Below are 25,046 nucleotides of genomic sequence, written 5' to 3'. Positions count from 1 at the left end.
GCCACCGAGAGGCTGGGGTACTTTGTGCCCCCCACTCACAGCCTACTTTCCCACCTAGCTTTGTATTGTCATCAAACTTGAATACGTTACACTCAACCCCTTCATCTGAATAATTAATATAGATTGAAAATAGATGAGACCCCGTCACTGATCCTTGCTACACTCCACTAGTAACAGGCATCCTGAAAATGACCCGTTTATTATTACCTGTTTATTATTTCTGCCCTTTAACCAATTCTGTGTCCATGCTCATATATTACCGCTACCATCAATATATTATCCCTAATGCCCTTCCCTTGGAAAACTTTTTGTGTGGCACCTTATCAAATATATTCTGAAAACCAAATATATTACATTAACTGATTCCCGTTCATCTACTTTGCTAGTTACATTCTCAAAAAACTCAAACAGATTTCTCAAACATGATTTTCCTTTTATAAAACCTAATCTGCCTAATCACATTATAACTTTCCAAGTGCCCTGTTACCACTTCGTTAATAATGGATTCTAGCATTTTCCTGACAACTGATGTCAGACTAATGGGCCTAGATCTCTCTGTTTCCTTTCTTGAATAGGGGTGTGACATTTGCTAACTTCCAATTCACTGGGAGTATCCCAGAATCTCAGGAATTCCAAAGACCACAACCAATACATCCACAATCCCTCTAGCCACCTCTTTTAAAACACTAGGTTGTAGGTTATCAGCTCAAGGGGATTTGATGACTTTTAGTCCATTAATTTCTCCAATATTTTTCGTAACTAATATTAATTACTTTATGTTATTACACTCATTAGACCATTAATATTTCTGGTACCTTTTTGTGCCTGCTACTGTATTGACCATATAAATCTTTTGTCTAATATCTCTGTCATTTCCTAATTCCACTTTATAAGTTCTCATGTCTCAGCCTCTAGGGGATATATCTTTACTTTGACTACTCTCCTCCTTTTTATATATTTGTAGAAACCATTACAATTGCTGGAAAAAGAGATATGCTGTCAAAGCTTTTCATCATGTACTCAATGGGACAGATGCAAGAATACCAAATTTCAAAGGGAACAATAATTTATACTGCATGATATAAGGGTGCTGATTGGTTGGCAAGTCAACTCTTATTGGGTGAGGTGTTGCCATGGAGAATACTTGAGGGAACAGTTAACCCCATGCTTTTGTTTAATTGAACAGGGCGTAATCCCTATATATTCCTTCAACCATTGCAATTTTAAAAATATATTTCTTGGTAATTTAGATTCATTCTATTTTACCCCTCTTTATCAATTTCTTCATTGTCATTTGTTGGTTTATAAAACTGTGCCAATCCTCAGGCTTACTACTTCGCTTTGCAATATTATGAAATAGTTCTTTAAAGTTCATCATTCCTTATCTACTGCAATAACTTTTAATCTAATTCCCCACTCTACCCTAGCCAACTCAGTACTCACACCTATGCAATTTTACTGAATTAATTTTAATATTCTAGTTTCAAACTTAGATATGTTACTCAAACCCAATATGAAATTCTGTTATATTATGGTCACTGTTCCTGGTAGGGTCTTTTACAATGAGGTCACTTTAACCCTGTCACATTACACAAAACAAGATTTAAAATAGCCTCTTTTCCAGTTGATCAATGTTTTATTTTTCTAGGAAACTCTCTTGACTGTGTTCCATGAACTCATCCTGAAAATTACTTTTGCCAATTTAATTTGTTCAGTGCACATGAAGATTAAAGTGCCCCATGACTGTTTCATTTCCTTTTGTCACAAGCACTTCTTTTTTCTTGATATCTTGATGAATGCTCTGCCTAACAGTATAGCAGTATAAGAAGCCTTTTCCAAAGTTTATTTTCGATCTCACATTATTTTTTATTTCCACTCTTTCTGCCCCTCTGGGCCATGATTCTTCTGTACTACTGACCTTATATCATCCTTCATTATCAAGACTACCATCCTCTTTTCCATTTTGTCTGTCTTTTCAAAACATCAATCACCCTGAAATATTTAGTTCCCAACCTTGGTCACCATGCAACTATGTCTCTGTTTCCTTAAACCATCCTTGAAGAGGTCAAACCAGCTGCCAACTCATGAGAGACTCTGGCTGGTGACCAGCCAAAATGGAGAAAACTCATTCAGGAAGGCACCAAACACATCGAGAGACTTCGTCAGGCACATGCAGACGTGAAGTTAGTCAAGGCACCAGAGGGCCCACAGAAAACCACCGACCTAATTCTTCAAACACTCCTGCCCCACATGTGGCAGAGTGACCCAATCACGCATTGGACTTATCAGCCATCTCAGAACCTATTGAACTGGAGCAGAACCATTCATCCTCAATCCCAAGGGACTGCCTAAGAATGTCTTTGTAAATCCATTTACCTCTATTTGTGCCATTAATTTGTCTACCTTGTTATTAAACTCCATGTATTCAGATAAAGTGGCAATAAAGTAACATTTTCCTGTTTTGATGAAGAGGAACCTGTGAATGTGCTGTACTTAGATTTCCAGAAGGCAATTGACAAGGTGCCACATCAGAGGTTACTATACAAAATAAAAGCTCACAGTATAGGGGTAACATATTAGCATGGTTAGGCGATTGGTTGGCTAATAGGAAACAGAGCATTTGCATAAATGGGTCATTTTAGGTTGGCCAGATGTGATGAGCAGAATGCCACAGGGATCAGTGCTGGCGTCTCAACTATTTACAATTTATATCAATGACTTGGATGAAGGGACTGAAGGGTATGGTTGCTCACTTTTGCTGATGACACAAAGATAGGTAGAAAGTAAGTTGTGAAGAGGGAAAAAGGAGCCTAAAAAGGTGATAGATAGGTTAAGTGAGTGGGCAAAAATTTGGCAGATGTGATAAAATGTGAACATTGGAAGGAAGAATAGAAAAGCAGCATATTATTTAAATTGAGAGAGATCGCAGAACTCTGAGATACAGAAGGATCTGGGTGCCCTGGTAGGTGAATCATGAAAAGTTAGTGTACAGATGCTGTAAGGGATTAGGAAAGCAAATGGAATGTTGTTGTTTATTGTGAAGGTATGGAACATAAAAGTAGCAAAGTTTTGCTACAGCTGTGCAGACCCACATCGGGAGTACTGTATACGGTTTTGGTCTCCGTACTTAAGAAAGGATTACATTAGAAGCAGTTCAGAGAAGGTTCAATTGACTGATACCTGGAATGAAGGTGTTATCTTAAGAGGAAAGGCTGGACATGTTGGGCCTGTATCCATTGGAGTTTAGAAGGCTGAGGGGTGATCTTATTGAAATATATAGGACCCTGAGGGGACTTGACAAGGTGGATGCTGAAAGGATGCCTTCCCTTGTTGGAGAGACTAGAATGAGGAGACCCAGTTCAAAAATAAGGTCTCCAATTTATGATGGTGATGGGAAGATTTTTTTTTTCTCTCAGAGAGTCATTAGTCATGGAGTTCTCTTCCCCAAAGAGCAAGAGAGACAGGGTCATTGAATATTTTGGAGGCAGAGGTAGATAGATTCTTGACTAATAAGAGAGTCAAAGGATATCAGGAATGTGGAGTTAAGGTCATGATCAGATCAGCCATGATTTTATTGAATGGCAGAGCAGGCTCAAGGGACTAAATGGCCTACTCCTGCTCCTAATTCGTATGTTTGTATGTATGTTCGCCAATTTGATCTTATTTACTGATGCACTATTACCATTAAACTTTTTGGTTAAGTGGAGCCTGTCCCAATGGAACAGCTCCCTCTTTCCCCATTACTGATGCCAGTGCCCCATGAATCAAAACTACTTTCCCATATCACTTTCCACATGTTGAATTTTCTGTTTGTCCCTTTGCCGATTTGTAAGTAGCGCAGGTTCTGCTTGTTAATTTGATACTTAGCTCCACAGTCTCCATTGGTAGCTCTTCATTCCTGGTTCTATCTATGTTGTTGGTTCCTAGATGGGCCATGATAAATGGATTCTCCCTCTCGCACTCCAGGTTTCTCTCCAGCCATGAGGTCTTTCACCTTTTGAGAAGGTCTTTAGCCCTAGCACCAGGGAGGCAGCACAACTTTTCAGGATTCACAGTCACAGCTGCAGACAGCAGTATAGATCGACTGCACTGCCCCCTATCACTGCCACATTCCTTTTCACTCTCCCCCCTAGAAAGTCCTCCTGTACCACGGTGCAGTAGTCTAGTTTGCTCATTCATTCCCCAATCCACACAGGCAACATGAGCCTCCTACCTGGTGGACAAGGGAAAAGGCCGAGGTTCCTCTCGCACTGCTCCTAGGATCCCCTTATCTGCCTGATTCATCTTCACACCCTCCTACCCCTGGCCATTAGCCCGACCTGTACTACTGCCTAATCTAGAGGATGTGGTAACTCTCCCCCTCTTTGGTGTCCCGCAATGTCAACAACTCTAAACTGGAGTTCCTCGGGATGCAGACACTGCAGTTGTGGTTGTTCAGGATCACAATGTTCTCTACAATGATGGGTGGGACTGGAGTCACATATAGGCCAAACCAAGCAAGGATGGCGGGCTTCCTTCTCGAAAGGATAGTGAACCAGTGGCCATTCCAACAACAATAACATGTACTTTTATAGCACATTAAACATTGTAAAATGTCTCAAGATGCCGAACAAGAGAGAGCTATCAAACAAAATTTGACACCAAACCACATATGGTGATTTTAAGGCAGGTGACCAAATCTTTGATCAAAGAGGCAGGCTTTAATGAGTGGATTAAAGGGGGAAAGCGAGGTAGAGAGACAGGGAGGTGTAGGGAGGGAATTCCAGATGTTAGGGTCTAGACAGTTGAAGACACAACAACTCGTTGAGGAGTGTTTAAAATCAGGGATGCTCAAGAAGCCAGAATTAGAGCAATGCAGATATGTGGGAGACTTGTAGAGCTGGAAGAGATTACAGACATAGGGAGGCCAATGATCACTTTCAATCAAATTAGCTCTTTATTTCCAGATTTCTTTTCAAACTAAATTCAAATCCCACCACAGGATAATCTACAATCTCTGGTTTATCAGTCCTGGCCTTCTAGGATTATTAATCCAGCAAAAAACCCCTACTATCCTGTACTCAGAAGAGATTTTGAATGAGCAATGTGGGAATGCAGTGACGTCTGCTTCCCTGTTGTTTTAACCCCCACCCACCTGTACTGTTCCCATTGGGCAGACAGGGTTAAAATCAGGGCTCAGGTCTTGGAACAGTGTCTAACCCATCCAGATTCCATCTCGTTCATCCCAAATTAATTTGCAGATGGACTAGCAGAGGTCTCTTAAAAGTGTCATGAAAATGTAATAATTTTCATAATATTATTGTGATTTATTGTAAAGGTAGGTTAATAATTAGTTTCTCTGTGTGGATGTGTGTGTGTGGTGGATTTAATTCTGGAGCTTTTAAATGATCAGGTGGGAAGCTAGGTTTGAAGTACTAAATATGTAAACATGGTTGAAGTTTTAGAATGTGAGGTGTGAGGAACATTTGCATTTTTAGATAAACCAGAGCTGTGAATTTGAAAGAGATGATAAAGTGTAACACCTAGCCAGGAGAGACTAAGCCAAACAGTATGTTTATTTTTCCCAAACGTTACAGATAATATGAGTACTATGGAGGATTTATATTATGGAGAAAGTAAAATTGTAAAAGTCGTATTGGAACAATGGAATTTGCATTGAAAAGGGAGAAACACGTATAAAGGAGATGAGGCTGTGTGTAAGAAGGGAAGGCATTCTAAGATCTAACACAAGTGTGAAAAGCCTCAAGCTGCTATGTAACAAGCTGCTGTCTACAGGAACCAAAACTAAGAAGACTCACTGTGACTATTAGGGTATTGTGTGCATTGCCTGGGTCTGTTGAAATCAATTTTAGTTTTACTGTTGCCTTAGTGGAGGTATAACTAGTATTCAGATTAATTAGGGGAGTTAGGGGTTATCATAATAGTAATTTGCAGACCTATGAATGTGCTTTAAAACTTTTATTAATAAATGTTTAATTTAGTTTTGTAAAAAAACACTTCTACTACTCATTACTACTGAATTCAATACCAGCATCTCAAAATAAAATACAAATTATAAAAACAGTTGTGGCAGTTATTTCAAGTTTCCCTCTGGAATTTGAGCAGCTCAGTATTTACCATCCGCTATGCCATAACAAAAATGATGCCTTAAAAGGGGGACATCAAGTAAACAGATTCATATTGTTCTGTTTGTCCATTGTTTTCTTCCATTTGTCTGGCACATCTGAAGGGATTTGTCCTATGATGAGACGTTGAGTAAACTGGGTCTATACAGTCTGGAGTTTAGAAGAATAAGAAGTGGTCTCATTAAAACATACAAGATTCTGAAGAGGCTTGACACGGTAGATACTGAGAGATTGTTTCCACTAGTTGGGGTATCTAAAACATGGGGGCACATTCTCTGGATAAGAGGCCAACCATTAGGACTGAGATGAGGAGAAATTACTTCACTCAAATGATTGTGAATCTTTGGAATTCTCTACCCCAGAGGGTTGTGGATGCTCCATCATTGAATATACTTAAGGCTGGGCCAAACAGATTTTTTGGTCTCTCAGGGAATCAAGGAATATGGGGAGCGGGCAGGAAAATGGAGTTGAAGCCCAAGATCAGCCATGATCGTATTGAATGGCAGAGCAGGCTTGACAGGCCATATGGTCTACTCCTGCTATCTCTTGCATGTTTTTGTCATCTTGCTCCATTTGTCCACTATCTTAGAATAATAGACTCATGGAGCTAAAAATTGGAAATGGCTGGTTTGTGGGGTAGGGATCACGTTGTGCTATTATCCCGCCTCCAGTCGAGGTGGTCAGAGTGCACAACCTTCATGTTGCCTGCTCCTCTCTATAATTCCAGTGAGAAGTCTAATGCTAAAAGCACTGCTGAGTGGCTATACTTTCAGCTGGGGCCAAGGTTCGGTATGAGACCCCTGCCAATTAAAATTAACCTGTACTTCTTAAAACCAGTCTGCACCTCTTAAAGAGAAGGTGTGTATGGGTTGCAGCAGTTGGAATTCTTTCTGAAAGAAAGAGCAGCGATGAAGCGGCAGAGCACAGAGGGGATTCACAGATTCTCCAATGCAAAGCTGGAGGCCTTAGCTCCCTGAAGTGGAAAGTAGTGGCCAGCTGCTTCCCCAGGAGACCCCCAGGTAAACACAGTGAATGGATTAGGAGCAGATAGCCACAAAGGTCAGTGCAAGCAGTCTGGTCCTGAGGACCTGGCGACAATACCAAAGACTGTAGAATGACATCCTATGCATTGTCAAGGTTAGTGAATGCATCTTTAGTATTACAGAGACCAACTTTTGCAGCCACAGCATAAAAAGAGGCTATTTGTCCCATCGTGGCGATGCTGGATTTTTGAAAGAGATGTTCAATTTAGCCCCAGCTTCTTTTCTCCATAAATATGCAAATTAGTCTTCCTCAAGTGCATGTCCAATCGCCTTTTGAAAGTTACAATGGGACCTGCTTCCATCACCCTTTAAGGTAATGCGTTGCAGATCTTAACCCCATGGCCTGTCCAGCTTGCCCCACCATTCAATATGATCATGGCTGATCTTTGGCTCCCCTTTTGCTGTTTTGTCAATTACTCAAACTTTACTGGTTACCAACACACTTGCCTGAGGAATCTGTTTCTCACTTTCTCCATCAGAATCCCTCATAATTTCAAATATCTTGACTAAATCTCACCTTAACAGTCTCTGCTGTAAGGGCAACAAACCCAATGTCTCCAGTCTCTCCACATAACTGAAGTTTGTCATCCCTATATCTATCCTGGTAAATTGTTACCCAGCTTGTTGAGCCATGTAAGACCGATATTTTTTTAGAAAATCATTGAGGTCATTTGTCTTCCATCTTGCTCTGTTGCTCTATTTGTTTGCATCCAACTAACCGCAGAACCTTATCCTGTCCAGACAGCAATGATATGCAGTACACAGCAATACAATGAGATGCATCAGTCGGTTTGAGAGAGTTTGGCTGGTAGTTGATTTTCAGTAATGCAGGAGATGGGCCACTCCTCAATGGAAGGAACACAGCTTCTCCATCCCTCATCCTTGAGTCATCCTGGAATTTGTCAAACAGCTTCAATAAGCCAACTATCGATAACGCTGGTGGGGATGTTCAGTGAGGAAACTTGCCCACATTCAGCTGAAAAATTACAGGGGCAGTGGGCAAGACTCACACCTGACATATTCTCTGAAAAACATCCTCTGATTATTTTTGATTCATCCCTTTGAATAAAATATTATTTCATCAAAAAAAAGTTACGTTTACAAAGTAGGTTTTCAGATTCCCTGTATATCTTAGTAAACCAGCTCCAGGAGATTTGCCAATATTAATTGGCACACCCACTTGCATGGGAGGGTGACGCTAGCTGATTCCTGCCCCCTCCCTGGCTGGGTAGTCTTCACTCCCTATCTCTTCTACCATCCTAACCCTTCCCACCACTTGTGGCAGTGTGTTGACTGTAAATCTGCCAAGCTAGCAGAATCCTGCTCTCCAATTTGGCAGGTGCGTATTGCCAGGAATGTCCTGGCACTTTATGCTATAACCAGTCTGGTTAGACAGGACTACATTCAGGCTCACTTTCATTTTGCTTCACAGAGTTTAGGGTCCTGATTCAGCAAATTAACTCAGCATAACCTTGATGCTTTTCTGCTAATGTAACCACTTTTAGATGACCATGAAAGCAGCAAAGGGATTTATAAGATTGCAGTGTCGAATGTGTCGCCTATAGGATTCTAACTGACAATGAGCACTCAACTGCATCACCTTACGAATCAGGAATGACTAGTCGTACTCACTGATACCATATTAGCACGTCAATCACTCAGACTCTAACTGAATTTCCACATACACACACACGCGGGCACATACACACAGGCACAAACACACGGACGCACACAGGCACAGACAGCAAGAGATAGGCACAACTACACAGGCACAAGCAGACAGGCACACACACATATACAGGTATAAATACACAGGCACAGACAGACACACATGCAGGCACAAATACACAGGCACAGACAGACAGACACACGCACAAATACACAGACACAGGCAGGCATAAATATATACAAGCACAGACAGACACACACACAGGCAGAAGTACACAGGCACAGACAGCCACACACACAGGCACAAATACACAGGCACAGACAGACACACACATTCACAAAGACACAGGCACATACACACACACAGGCACAGATACACAGGCACAGATGCACACACACACACGCGCACAGGCACAGGTAGGCACACACATACAGAGGCACAAGACATACAGAGACAGACACACCACAGACACAGACACACAAACACTCAGGCGCACACACATACAGACACACAGATGGGCACACAGACACAGGTGGACACACAGACACACATTATTTAAAATAGTACACAAGCTCCTTAGATGCACCCTTGGGACATATCTGTTCTACCTTGATGGTAGATCTCTTTGCAGGGTGTTGGGTGCTCCAGTGGGCTGGCAGGTAACATTCATCCACTTTAGAGGTTGTACAGTCAAAAGTGCTTGAGTCATTGGCATGTTAAAGTGACATACCTGCACGGTAGCCCCTCTGTCTGATGTGAATGACCTGTTACTCCGGGCTGTTTCTCCAATCAGGACTTCGCTGCTGTGTGGATACTTTTGTCAAAATCTATCACAGAGACACAGAGACATTTCATAGAGGTTCAAGTGGCTTTTAGAGAACATAAAAATCAGACATTTGGGATCAGAGACCATGAGCGGAATATAATCCCTGCCTAAACGTCTACATCTCAAGAACTTAAGCTCAGGGTTGTTGAGTTGGTGTCCAAGGTGCAGACATTGTGGGGTATAAGGAAGGCGGATGAGTTACCCAGGCATTTTGATCCGGGGGTAGCCACACCTCAGCCTTTGCCCTTATTCAACATGTACGCGGTCTAGCTGCCCGTGTAAACGAGGGAAAAGTCTACAGGATGGATGAGCAAACTGAACATGGAGCCATGGTACAAGAGGCCACTCAAGTGGGGAGAATATGATAGTTGTAGGAGGTAATGGAGTTAGAGATGGATATTGTTCTCTGCAGCTGCAGCCGGGAATTCTGAAGGTTACGTTGCCTGCCCGGTGATGAGGTTCAGGATTCTCCTCATGGGCTGGAAAGGAACTTGGAGTAGGAGGGGCAGCTCCAGTGTCATGGATGGCGTTGGGACAAACAACACTGGGAAATGTCTCCTGTTTGGAGAGTATCAGGAACTAGGAGCTAAATTGAAGGACTGGACCTTAAGGTTTATAATCTCGGTTATTACTTGAACCTTATGCAGATTGGTATTAGAATAGGCAGAGGGGGAGGTGAACGTGTGGCTAAAGAAGTGGTGTGAGAGAGCGGGGTTGCATTTTATGTGCCAGTGGGACCGGTATCAGGGCAGGAAGGGGCTGTACCGCTTGGATGGATTCTACCTGAACCAGATTGGAAACAGAATCGTAATAAAACAGATAAATAGGGGGGTTACTGGGATTTCAAACTAGTAAACTGGGGGTAAGACTGGGGGCAAAGGGGAGAATAGATAATGGTTCAAAAATAATACAAAGGGAAGACAGTAGAAAAATAGCCAAAATTTGCACTTTAGACATTACAGGTAAAGGGAAAACTGCAAGATGTAAAGAAATTAAACCATCAGAGACATTTGTGAGAATAGATTGGAGCAGAAGGACAGGTTAGGGTGCAGGGCCCAGATAAACATCTTTTATACAAACACGTGAACAAATTGAATGAATTGAGGAAGGGAGAAATGGCAGGGGGGAGGAGTGGGTGGGGCGGAATTGAGAGGGGGTAAGGAGGAGGTGCAGAGGGGATGGGGAGAGGAGGGAAGTGGGATGGGAATGGGTGGACTGTGGGTAGAGAGGGGGTGAGGGGGGGGTGGAGAGGGGGCAAGGAGGAGGTGGAGGGGGGCTGGAGAGGGGCAGGGAGGGGAATTTGGGTGGAAAGGGATGGAGCAGGGGTAGAGAGCGGGTGCGGAGGGGAGGGGGTGGAGAGATGCTGGGGAGGGGAGGGGTTGGAGTGGGGGTGAAGAGGGTGGGGGTGGGGGGGGAAGGGGTGGGGAGGGGCAAGGGTGGCAGATGTTGAAGTTGGTCCAATTGTTCTATTTGATGTCCTGACAGCATGAATTCGGGTCTGGGCCTGTGCACAAACATTAGAGATAATCCTGAGAACGCTGTTGTTGTGTATGGCTTTTTCTTTTTGATCCTGGAATGTTAGTGTTCCTGTGCTTTGTTTTCACTAATGACATGGTCAGACCAGTGGCAACAATCTCTTATTTTATTGACAATAGCCTTAACCGCAGAAATGAATTGGTTACCACTTACCTCCAACAGGAACAGTTTCACTCTTGAGTAACTGACTGGCCACTTACCGTATTTGTAACACATCTAAAGAGGGTACTGTTCTTAAATCCCATTTCCTGGATAGCTATGTAGGAAGGGGAGCCTATGTCTACCTCACACATGCTAATGTATCCCAGGCTTGATATGCCATTGTTAGCAGAATATTAGGTAGGTGGCAGGCTGGGTGACCGCTTTGTAAACACCTCCACTCAGTCCACAGGCATGACCCTGACCTTCCGGTTGTTTGTCATTTTAATTCATCATCTTGATCTCACTTTTCTGTCCTCAGCTTGCTGCAATGTTCCAGTGAAGCCCAACGCAAACTGGAGGAACAGCACCTCATCTTCTGATTCAGTATTTTACAGCCTTGTGGGCTCAACACTGAGTTCAACAACTTCAGTCCATGAACTCTATCCCCCATTTTGTATTTTTTTCCTCCCAAGTGCCAGGCTGTGTTCTCATGTTTTTGCTGTTAGGCAGTGCTGACCTTTATTCTGCCATTAATACCTTCTCTGGACCAATGCTTTGTTTCTTTACTACTACCATTACTACTCCCTTTGCCTTTTTTTCCATGACACCTTTGTAATTTAATCTCCCCCACCCTCTAACCTAACCCTGACCTTCCCTTTCGTTCCACCTGATGTCCCCCACAAACCATAAACCAATCACATTCCTCCCTCTCTTTAGTTCTGAAGAGTCAGATTGGACTCAAACATTAACTCTGTCTCTCTCTCTCTCCACAGTTGCTGCTGAGTTTTTCTGGCACTTTGTTTTTATTTCAGATATCTAGCATCTGCAGAATTTTATTTTTATGCCAGGTGGGTGATATTACACGTTAAATGTTGAGTTTCCATTCTCTTGGGCATGAATGGAAGTTAGGAATAAAGTCTGCAGTTTGAGCAAAAGTGTACAGGAAGGTTCCAAACTGTGGGTCATGTCCCAAGTGTGGCTTTTGACCCCTGGCAATTAACCCAGACACCTTGATCCTATCTGTGTTCATATTTCTTATTCCATTGTTTGTCCAGTTTCAATGTCAAGTGTCTGGAGCTTTGGAAACAAATAAAGACTTGTATTTATCTGCCACCTTCCACAACCTCAGGTTGTGTAAATTATTTTACAGTCAATGAAGTACTTTTGAAGAGTGGCCACTCTTGTAATGTAGGAAATACTGCAGCCAATTTGCGTATAGCAAGAGAAGTGAGTGAGGAATTTGGACCATCTGTGTTCAATTGTTGGGCACGATCTGTGCCTGCAGAGCACCAAAATAGCACCCGCGGCACGCACACATACTTCTGGGTCAAATCGCACAGGCACCACCATATTGGGGAGGACATTAGCGCACATGTAGTGAACAAATACCATATGGATGCACGCAGGCTGGGCAGATCATGAAATCTTGAAATCAGTCAGTGTGCAACATTGACTTGATGCCAACACTGCCATTTTGGAGCTCCAGCTGGCCTGCTGTCTTGTCTTCACATAGCTGAACACTTGCAGGATAGCAAGGTTACTTCACAACATAAGGGGATCATCAACTGCTTGCAGATTAGTTGCTGGATGATTTCTTCGACATGATGGGTGGAATGCCCTCCTTCAGCACTGTAAATTTTCTGTGTCACTTATCAGAATCATGTATGAGATTGATCAAGATAGTTGGTAGGCAACTTAATCTTAGATTGTTGTGTGTGGCAATTTTTTTTTCAGTTCACGAGCCCTTCAAATATTTTGTACAGTCATGCATGGGTGGTAACTTAAAGGGGTGACAAGTGTGTGTTCTGCATGGGGTTGCTGCATGGCTGTACAGCTTAGAGAGAATATTATTGGTAGGTGGATGAAGGGGTGTGGTCAGCTGTGCAATATTTTAGTCTATTGGTGCAGTAGGCTGAATAAGGCATTTGAGGATGCATCAATTGACAACTCATGTGAGGTCATTGAGCTTCCTATGGCAGTGCACCCATGTGCTTGGGGCTTTACTCCTGCCATTGATCTTCACTGCTATCTGCTCTCACTGCCTTCTGCACGTGAGTCTGGAGAGCGCCCTGGCCCCCTGCTGATATATAATCTCTCCTGCTTTCCCACCTCTTCCACCAAGGCTTTTCTCCCAAGCTGTGTCATTGTTCACTGTTCCTGGCCAGCCTCACGTCCTACATGAGCGAAAACACCCACTCCAACCACAAATAAAAACAGAAAATGTTGGACCTTTCAGCTTTAAGTGTTACTAGTCATTTCTGATATTGGCTCCCTGTTGATGTGCCCAGACAAGCAATAGTCCAGTTTGAGCTGGCTGGACATTGAAATTATGGAAATAAGCAGTTGGCACACGCTGACTGTACCACAATCAATGGGTACAGTTGTTTCTCATTCTGAATGCGCATTTTCAGGTGCTATCGAATTTATCCCCTTCTAAGTTTAACTTATCTGAGTGGCTATTATTTAATTTAAATTAACCACCAGGGGAGTTTGGGGATTTGAATTCAGTTATTTTTTTTAAATCTTGAAATAAAGAGATGGTACCAGTAAAAGAAACCATGAAGTTGTTTAATTATGATAAAAGCCCAACTGATTCATAGTTGACCTTTAGGGATGGAAACCTGATTCTTAACCAGTCTAGCTGATGTGTGATTCCAGTTCTACACCAATGTGGTTGACTTTTAACTGGTTTCCATAGAAGCCAAGCCAGCCACCCAGTTGTATCAAGCCAGGAGAATACCCCACCTTCTCAAGGTCACCCAAATCCTAAGAATGAATTAAAGAAATGTGTTGCCATGGTTGAGACTGCAGATATCAGCACAGACCAATGACCGAAACTGGGATATTCTTGTATAATGGTGCCATGGCATTGTGAACGATTAGAAAGCTTGCCGCCTCTTCCTAAGAGCGTTTTGTACTTATTAGCGTTTATTCAGCGATACAAAGTAGCCCCCATTACCCACCCCAGCAGGACCAGGGAAAGAAATTGTGTCCCCCCTATTACCCTGGTTAACCCTCCCCTTCAATCATGCATGTTATTTTTCCCCCTTTCAATGTTCACCCATCAATTTTTTTTAATTTAAGCTCTTCATGCTCAATTGTAACCTCATGTATTTCAAACATTTGCAATTTTTATTCATCCATTACTGATATCCTGCTGGTGTGGCTCAGTTCTTATGACAAGTGGGTGTACTATAAGAGTCTTTTTTTAAATGTGTATCTAAAAAACTAACTGACTGAAAATTCATATGCTACGAAAGAGCCAAATTGAAATTGGGAAAATTTTATTTGAACAAAATTTAGCTATCAAAGTTTGGGAATAAAAGAGTGACACAGGATAAACATAAAGCATTAAAATAAGAATGAATAAAATATATCTAAATAAAAATGCCTTTTCTCGCTTTCATGGCAACAAACAAATCAATGACATCATCAAACTTAATATTTTTTGCCAATTCATGCTCAATGCTCAAAATTGTTAAATCAACTAATCTTTCTTGGCTCATAGTGCTCCTCAGATGATTCTAATTCAGGTTCAGCTTACTAAAGGATCTCTTAGCTGAAGCCATAGTCATGGGCACACACAATAGGCAGAGCAATGCATATGTTAGGAAATGAACCTTCTATCCTCAGCTTTGTGATTTTGTTATGAAGGCAATGTGGAGACAGTCACTCATCACTCAGATTTGCTCCGTGAATTGCCTTCAGATACAATACTTCACCCTGCTACTTTTCTCCTGACACGTCATCTTTGTATTCTGCCTCAAATTTCTTGCAGTCATTTGTAATGATCTCATCAGCTTTATCATGGTAAGACCAAATAAATCCAAACATATTGTTTATCTGAAATGTTGCCTGATACTGCTGATTTATGACTTCACACACTTTGTCTATAACCTTGTAAAATACTTCCTCTTTTAACATAGTTTCTGCTGTTGTGCCTGCAACTGTAGCTTCAGTGCCTGGTTTACTTTCATCAAAAAATTTCTTTCTTTTCCTATGTTGAGCTTCTGGCAGGAGTGAGCCAAGCCCATGTTAGTTACAGCCATCTTTGATTCCCTATAAATTGAAGGCCACTGATTTCTCAAAGTCTTTAAATCAGTCCCTGGGTCCTCCGGATTCTTAACTTCAATGTGTATGGGAGCATTCTGACACTATATCACTTAGTTTCATTGGTCTGTTACATTCAAAACTTTAAGCTAGGAGACAGCCATCGAAACGCATTGGAACAATGATACATAATTGATAGCACTGGTCAATTCCATCTTGGCCTTGGCTGTCAAACTCTTCAGCTTTGAGATTTCTTTGAGGGCGACATGAATGCTTGGCAAATGATGGACAAAGAGCCGGACAATAGCTACCCTGTCTATCCATCGATTACCTGATAAACAATGAAGAGATGCACCAACACGGGTCTTGAGAATCTCTCACCTTTTTGGATTGGAGGAACAGAGAACATAGACAGTTTGCACCATCCCAAAAAAGTCATTATCTCTTTGCAACAAGCAGAATCAATACCACACAAATATAGGGAATAGCAGCAACAAGGGGAAAAGATGCAAAGGTGATTGTTCCTCCTGAGATGACCATGAATGTTGTTGTAAGGACCAGACATGTTACTGGTGTCTTTTTAGCCCTGACCTCTACAGTATTCAAAAGGAATGTCATTGTCACTTAGAAATTTTAGTGCCCTAGCCAAAATCTCCTTGCCAGTCTCCCCATTGTCGTCAATGAATTAAACCACTCTTGAACTTTGCACTCATTAGAAGCCTGAGTTAAGTATCTCAAGATAAATGTACTATGCTCCACATGTCATTTTATGATACGTGCATTAACTTTGCATTAACTGATCATCATTGCCAGACTTGCCTGCCAAGCATATTTCTAACTGGCACCATTGAAGATAACACTTTTGTGATACATGCTGATTTCATGCCCTGGAACGCAATTGTAGAGCTTTTTCCATGTAGAATCATTACCAAATCCACAAGTTGCTAAGAACGAGGTACTGGATGTCTAGTTATTACCCATGCAGCAAACAGCCAGCAAGGGAAGCAAAACAATGCACGCGTATGAGGACTAAAAACCAGCCAGTCTCTTTTCTTAACTTCATTTGGTCTTTTCATTTGGACAAATTAAAATGAAAATTATTGGCCTCTAGAGTCTGAAGGGCCAACTCGAACAACTTCCTCAATCTGTTGACTAGAAGTATCTTCAGGAGGTTAATATCATCTCTTCCACCTTTGTTTCATCCTTTTCTGCATTTGTACAACTTTGATCTTTGATATCCAAAGCACCAGAAGTAGATGGAAAACTTTCATCTAAAATTGCAATGACATTAGCTGCATTTTCTTCATCAGTAGTCCCCTTGATGCCAACTTGAGACAATGTTCCAGCACACTTTTTCACCTTGGCTTCTTTTGCCTTTCCTTCCTTTTCTGTTTGCCTGATTTGTGCAGGTGTCCAATTCCAGGCATCATCACAATTCCAACACTCAGTGACTTCAACAGTTGACAGGCCCGAACTTCAATCAATTAAAGCAGAGTCACTGCACAATCTGGTAATGAAAACCAATTATAGAAAGCACACAAATCCAGTTGAATTGTAGCAACAGCCAGAAAAAATAAACCGGTAACTGACCTGTAAGGATTTTGTGTTGTAATCACTTTAAATAGTGGTGGAGGTGAGGGCAGGATAGGACTGGAGCGAGCGAGGTCCTTTATGCGAACACATGTTCAGCTGTGTGAGGTTAATAGGGGACCCAGGTTAAAGCCTGTTGCTCCAGTGGATTCGGATTAAGAAAATACATCATTTTTTTAGCCGGTGTGGAGGGGGTGTGGCAGTGAAATTTGTTGGAGAGAGGACATCTGACAAAACTTTAGCCCTATGAACAGCAGCTGGGATTTCCCTCTGTGACTTGGCTATGTTCCTGGATTGGGGTTGTCTTCAGGATTTAGAGAAAAAGTCTGGACTTGGGAGGGGAAGGGGTCTTCCCTCCCAACCTCATCTCTAAAGCCTGAAGTCCTACCCCAGTGCAGTCCACAGTCACCATCGTAGAGCCATAGAGTCATTGAATTAAACAACACAGAAACAGACCCTTCGGCCCATCGTGTTTGTGCCAGCCATCAAGCACCTATCCATTCTAATCCCATTTTCCAGCACTTGGCCTGTAGCCCTGTATGTTATGGTATTTCAGGTGCTCATCTAAATACTTCTTAAATGTCGTGAAGCTTCCTGTCTCTATCACCCCCTCAGGAAGTGTGTTCCAGATTCCCTGTGGGTGAAAAAACTTTTCCTCAAATCCCCTCTAAACCTCCTGCCCCTTACCTTAAATCTACGCCCCCTGATTATTGACACCTCCACTAAGGGGAAAGGTTTCTTCCTATCTATGACCCTCATAATTTTGTATACCTCTATCAGGTCCCCCCTCAGCCTTCTCTGCTCTAAGGAAAACAACCCTAGCCTATCATCAAAGGACTGGACTGGGGCAAGACTTCAGGCTTTAGAGATGAGGTCGGGGGGGAAGGGCCTGGCAGATCAGGGGGAATGCCGCTGGGGAAATAAAGTAACATGAAGAGGTACAGACAGGCACTTGCTTGAGCTCCACAAGCCTACAGGCTGCAGCACACAACAACTCCACCACAACAGAAGTCATGAGAAGCGAGACAATTGCTGCTTTTCAGAACAACAGTAATTAATCATTGGCCAAGTGGCCTGTCAATCGGCATCACCTATTTACACAATTGGCTCCTTTGGACATTGACAATCCTGAATGACATGCTAAAAGCAAAGAACTGCGGCTGCTGGAAATCCAAAAGAAAAAGAAAAATACCTGGAAAAGCTCAGCAGGTCTGGCAGCATCTGCGGAGTGGAACAGAGTTAACGTTTTGAGTCTGTATGACTCTACAACAGAACTAAGTAAAAATAGAAAAGAGGTGAAATATGAGCTGCTTATATTTCACCTCTTTTCTATTTTTACTTAGTTCTGAATGACCGGCTACTCAGCCAACGAGCCTGCCCCCCACCCCACCCCACTCCAAGAGCCCGGTCCCTGGTGATTGGCACTGTCTGCACCTTTCCCCCCACTCTCCCGGGCCCTGCCCTCCATACTCAGTATCGTGGGAGGAGGTCACAAACAGGTTTAAAATGGTAAGGCCTCAAAATTGGGCTGCTGGTGAGAAACTCTGAAGGCTGCTTACCATGTCTCTGGCCACTTCTAGGGTGGCCTGCATGGTGCCCCTCAGCTGTAATGGGCATGGGCATGGGTGTTCTAGAAGCTTTGGGATTTGTCCCAACTTCTTGTCAAAGAGAAATTCAGGCTGTCACTTGTTTCCCTAATTTGGCCTGTGCATGTGCACTGAAAGCCTGTGCTAATCTCTTAACAGCTGAACAGCCATTCATCAGTACAAAAAAGCTCCTGCCCCATCCTACCCCACCCCCCCACACACCCCCACCCCACTAGCATTATTTTAAAGGGGCAGTCACCGATTTATAATTAGGTGCTTTTGACTGAGCTCAGGAAAAGTTAGTGGAAGGACCGTGGATTTTGTGGAGATGCTTTTCAGAGCTACTACATTCATTCAGAAGATTTGGTGACCCAACTGTCCACGAGGTGTGGGGGTTGTGGGTTGCCATGCCTCTGGGTCTCCAATGTGACCAACAAATGGAGCGAAGGCTCATGAGAGTGGAAGTTCCATCAAGAGGGAGGAGAAGGGATCTGCACAGAATTAAAGGCAGTCAGTGTGGATTGGCTAAGGGAAGGTCATGTTTGACTAATTTGATTAAATTTTTTGAGGAAGCAACAAGGAGGATTGATCACGGTAGTGCAGTTGATGATTTGTACATGGATTTTAGCAAGGTTTTTGACAATTGGTCACACATAGCAGACTGGTTAAAAACTGAAAGCCCACAGGATTGAAGAGAATGTAGCAAGCTACATACGAAATTGGCTCAGTAGCAGGAAACAGGTTAATTGTTGACGGGTGTTTTTGCGACTGGAAGGCTGTTTCCAGTGGGGTTCCACAGAGCTCAGCACTGGGCTTCCTGCTTTTTGTGGTATATATTAATGATTTGGGCTTAAATGTAGAGGAATGATCAAGAAGATTGCAGATAACAGGAAAATTGGCCACGTGGTAAACAGCGAGGAGGATTGCTGTAGACTGCAGTAAGATATCAATGGACTGGTCAGTTGGGCAGAAAAGTGGCAAATGGAATTCAGCCCAGAGAAGTGTGAAGTGATGCATTTGGGAAGATAAAACAAGGAAAAGGATCACAGAATAAATAGGAGGATAGTGAGAGGTGTAGAGTAAGTAAGGGACATGGAGTGAATGTCCACAGATCCCTGAAGGTTGATAAGGTGGTCAAGAAGGCATATGAAATCCTCTCATTTATCAATGAAGGAACAGAATATAAGAGCAGGGAGGTTACGCTGGAACAATATAAAACATTAGTTAGGTCACAGCTTGAGTACTGTGTATAGTTCCTGTCACCGCAGTACAGAAAAGGTGTATATTGCATTAGAGAGGGTACAGAGGAGATTTAGAAGGGTGTTGCTGGGACTGGAAAATTGCAGCTATAAGGAAAGATTGGAGGTTATTCTCCTTGGATCAGAGGAGGCTGAGGGGAGATTTGACTGAGATGTACAAAATTATGAGGGGCCTTGGTAGAGTGGGCGGGAAGGGCCTAGTTAATTTATCAGAGAGAATAGTGACTAGGGGGCAAGGATTTAAAGTAATTGAAGGTTTAGAGAGGAAATGCAGAAATGACTTTTCACCCAGAAGATTGTAGGGGTCTGGAACTCACTGCCTGAAAGGGCAGTAGAAGCAGAAACCCTCAACTCATTTAAAAGATGTCTGGATATGTACATCACTGTAACCTGCAGGTCTACAGACCAAATACTGGAAAGCGGGATTAGGCTGGATGGCTCGTTTTTCGGCCAGCACTGACACAATGGGCCAAATGGCCTCCTTCTGTGCTGTAAGCTTTCTATGATTCTTGGGAGCACATCTTCTATTTCCACCTAACCTGGAACAAATGCCTTAGGTGACTCAGATTTAACAAGGAGGGGGTCATAGAACTCTTGTGCCTCCTTCAATACGTCCTGGAGCCTCACACCAGGATGAGGGTAGTGCAGCCAGCAGCCATAAAGGCCACAGAGATATTGAATTTCTATGCGTCCGGACCTTTCAAGGTGGGAGTGGGTGACATTTTCAACATCTGCCAGTCCACCGTCCATCGATGGAGCCGGGAGGTGACAGAGACCTCTCTGTCTATGCCAGGAGAGCTGAATACATTATTCTCTACCTTGGAAGGGAGAAGCAGAATGAACGGGCACGTAATTTTACCAGGGTTGCAGGATTCCTAACGTTGCAGGGCACTATCAACTGCATGCATGTGGCTTTGCGGGCCCCCATGTCAATGAGGAGAGATATTGGAACTGTAAGGGTTACCATTCAGTTAATGTGCTGTTGGTGTGTGACCATGCACAATACATCATGTCAGTAAATGCCTGCCATCCTAGCAGTGACCATGATGCCTCCATACTGAGGCAATTTGCTATTCCCACTATCTTTGCAATTGCTGGCTTCTCAGGCGCGCAAAGAATACTCCTTGCTCAAGTGGCTCATGATCCCCCTGGCTACCCATCACGTGCGTATAATGAGAGTTATGAAGCCTCAAGGAACGCATTGGATTAAACCATCGGTATGCTCAAGCAATGTTTCTGATGCCTGGGCCACTCAGGGGGATCCTTTCAGCGCACTCCAGAGTGTGTGTTCAAGTTTGTGGTGGTCTGCTGTGCCCTCTATAGCATTAGCATCATATAGGAGCATATAGTATTGGATTGGATAAAGTTATGGATCTAAAAACTGGCAAATCCCCAGGACAGGATGGCCTATATCCTAAGGTACTAAAAGAGATAGCTGCAGAAATAGTGGATGCAGTGGTTAAGAATTTCCAAAATTCCCTAGATTCCAGAATGGTCCCATTGGATTGGAAGGTAGCCAATGTAACACCTCTATTCAGGAAAGTGGGGAGAGAGAAAACAGGTCACGCCACTTAAACTGACATCAGTCGATGGGCAAGTGCTGGAATCTAATATTAAGAAAGTCTTAACAATGCACTGAGAAAATCATAAATCAATATGGTTCTGTGAAAGGGAAATTGTGTTTGACAAATTTATTTGTTTTTTGGAGATGTAATTAGTAGGGTAGATACATCCAAACCAGTAGATATGGTATGTTTGGATTTCCAAAAGGCATTCATTAAGGTGTCACATAAAAGACAAAGTCGCAAGAAAAGGGCTCATGGGGTTGGGTAATGTATTAGCATCAGTAGAGGATTGGTTAATAGGCAGGAAGCAAAGAAGAGGGATAAATGGAGCATTTTCAAGTTGACAGTCTAACAAGTGGAGCGCCACAAGCTTCACTGCTGGGGGCTCAGTTATTTACAATCTATATTAATGATTTAGATGAAGAGACAGAGAGTAATGTATCCAAGTTTGCTGATAATATAAAGTTAGGTGAGAAAGTAAGCTGTGAGGAGGATACCCCCACCCAATTATCCCCCCCAATCCAACCCGATTACCCGTTCAACCACCTGACTACACCCCTGACCACCCGACAACCTTCCAACCACCCAACCATACCCCCTAGCTGCAATGAGGCTGCAAAGAGATATAGATAGGTTAAGTTTGTGGGTGACAAGGTGGCAGATGGAGTATAATGTGGGGACATGTGAGCCTATTCACTTTGATTGCAAGAATGGAAAAGCACAATATTTTTTAAAGAGTATGGAACTTGTAAATGTTTATGTTCAGAGAGACTTGATGTACTCATGTAAGGAACACAGAAAGTTAACATACAGGTACAACAAGCAGTTAGGAATGTATTGGCCTTTATTGCAAGGAGATAGAAGTACAAGAATAAAGAAATCTTGCTACAGTTGTACAGGGTTTTGATGAGACCGCATCTGGAATACTGTGTGTAGTTTGGGATCCTTATAAATGGATGGATATACTTGCCTTAAAGGCGGTACAGTGAAGGTTTACTAGATTGGTCCCTAGGATGAGAGGGTTGTCCTATGATGAAAGGCTGAGTAAATTGGGTCTGTACTCTCTGGACTATAGAAGATTGAGACATGATCTCTTTGATATGTACAAGATTCTGAAGGGCTGGACAGGGTGGACACTGAGGGGTTGTTTCCCCTGGCTGGACAGTCTAGAACACAGAGCCATCGTTTCGGAATAAGGGGTAGATCATTAAGGACAGAAATAAGGAGAGATTTCTTCACACAAGAGGTTGTAAAGCATTTGGATTATTTAGCCCAGACGGCTGTAGATGCTCCATTGTTAGGTAAATTCAACTCTGAGGTCGATAAATTTTTGATCTCTCAGGGAACCAAGGGGTATGGGGAGTGGACAGGAAAATGGAGTTGAGGTGAAAGGTCAGCCATGATTGTATTGAATGGTGAGGCAGGCTCAAGGGGTAAAATGGTCTTATGTTTTCTTATTTCTTATGTTTTTATGGAAGGAGGAGGAAGAGGAGGAGGCAGGGATGATGCATCTTATACCCCTCGCTCTGGACGAGTTGTCCAAGAGTGTCTGCTCAGAGTCCCATTCCTATAGGATACCATCCCTTTACCACGATGGATCCACCACTCCCCAATGTAACATCCATCTGAGATGCCACATCACAGCATTGCTTTGACCAACGTACTACAATTAAAGACCACCAACAAGAGCCTTTTTATTAACAATATTGTCTCCAGATCATCAGAAACCAGACGTACGCTGGAAGATGTGTGCCAGGACGCTGCAGAACTCCTGACAGACGAATATATTTGGGAATTGCCCAGGAGGTTTAAACGTCTGATGGGCTGATTCCCTGCTCCCCTGGACCCTCTGCAAATGTCTTCGACTCTGTGCTTAGAGCGGAGGCTTGGGCCAGATATGTGGAACTTACCAGGGTACTTACCCAGGAAACGTTAGACAGATTAAAACCTGGTCTGACAGCTGGATAACTCCACAATCGACCCTCCCCCACCACCCCCCATCACTGATAAACCCCCGACCACAGGACTACCCCTCAGCCATCTGACTATCCCTCACCCGACTATCTCTCTGACTCAATCCTTCAACCTCCTCCTTCAGCCACCCAACCACCCCTCCACCCCTCCACCCAACTACACCCCTGACCACCCAACTACCTTCCAACCACATAACTACCCCCAATCTGACCTGACAATCCCCTGACCCCCCGACTACCCACTCATCCACCTACCCACCTACCCACTTAACTAACTACCCATTCACTCACCCATTCATCCACTCATCCATTCACTCATCCATTCACTAACCCACAGTCATTCATACCCCCATAACCCTTCACTCTCTTGCAGATCAAAACTCTAACTCAGATTGTCCTCCTTGAGATCAGATGCCATCCTTAAATTATGAAAAGAGGATCTAATTAGGAAGCTTATTATTTAGCATGCGAATGCAGCGTGCAGACCATTGGAGCTGAATTCACGTGATCGTGGTTGCAGTACAGGGGAAATTGTCTTTGGTGAGGGTGCTGGAGTTTGGTCACCTGTCTTCCCACTTGACACTGATTATCCTGTGGAGACACCGCTGGTGGAAATTCTCCAGTGCCTTTGATAAGTAACCCAAGTCTCACTGTCATATAGAAAGATGGTGACAACAACAGCAGTGACAACAATTCTAGGTGTAGTCTCACCAATGCCCAGTACAGGTGTAGCAAGACTTCATACTTCCTATTCCTTCCTTTTATATTCCACCATCCCCCACCCCCCATTACAATGAAGACCAACATTCCATTTGCCTTCCTAATTAATTGCTGTACCTGTATCATAACCTATGATTCATATACAAGGACACCCAGCTCCCTCTGTACAGCAGCATTCTGCTATCTCTCTCCATTTAAATAATATTTTGCTTTTCTATTCTTCCCACTAAAATGGACAACCTCACATTTTCCCGCAAATGCTCCATCTGACTTTTTTTTTCCCTACTCACTTAACCCATCTCTATCTCTTTGCAGGCTCTTTCTGTCCTTCAGGTTTCACATCTGATAGTGCAATTACTCAATATCTATTGAGGCACAACAGATTTTTTTTTACACAATGTTAATAAGACATTTCTGTGGAATTTTAAAGCAAAACCACAAAAGCTAAAGTGATATCTGTAGCATTATGTCATAGTGGCCCTGGTTTATTCATTTTGTTTAAATGTACTTCGGACCCCATGAAGTACATGAGCAAGGAAGCCTCCTAATGGTTATCACCTACCACCTCCCCTCAGCTGATGAATCAGTGCTGTCAAGAAAACAAGAAATTGTAATATTTTTCTTCTGGTAATATCACTGTCATATCTCTTATGTACTGGAAGGCAGGCTGTTGGGGGTTTGTAAATATGGTAATTGGAGTAAGAGACAGAGTGATTGCAAGAGTCTAAAACCAACAGTAAGAAGTGGTTTCGATGTGTTAATGAACCAAGAGGAACTTCGATCAAAATTTTACATAAAGCAATAACAGGATTAGTTTTGAACTGAGTTGTTCAAAGGTTGTATGCAGGTTGTAAAAGGTGTAAGAAAGTAAAGTAAAGATAAGGTAAGTTTGTTTTTTTTTAAAAAAAGCCTAAGAGCTAGAGTAAAAAGATGAGTTTAATCAGTTCTGGGAAGAGAGCATTT

The 25,046-nt window shown here is 42.8% G+C and overlaps 1 non-coding gene across 1 annotated transcript; it reads left to right on the top strand.

The window, feature by feature from the left end:
- Window positions 1-9,403: 9,403 nt before the first annotated feature.
- Window positions 9,404-9,653, top strand: LOC121287713. The gene has a single exon (XR_005945243.1). It is a non-coding gene; the product is annotated as a small nucleolar RNA SNORA53 (small nucleolar RNA).
- The last annotated feature ends 15,393 nt before the right edge of the window (window positions 9,654-25,046 follow it).

This window comes from Carcharodon carcharias, chromosome 14, assembly GCF_017639515.1.
Source record: "Carcharodon carcharias isolate sCarCar2 chromosome 14, sCarCar2.pri, whole genome shotgun sequence".
Taxonomy (NCBI): Eukaryota; Metazoa; Chordata; class Chondrichthyes; order Lamniformes; family Lamnidae; genus Carcharodon; species Carcharodon carcharias.
Note: the sequence above shows the minus strand (reverse complement) of the source record. Positions and strands in the feature narration are given on the sequence as shown.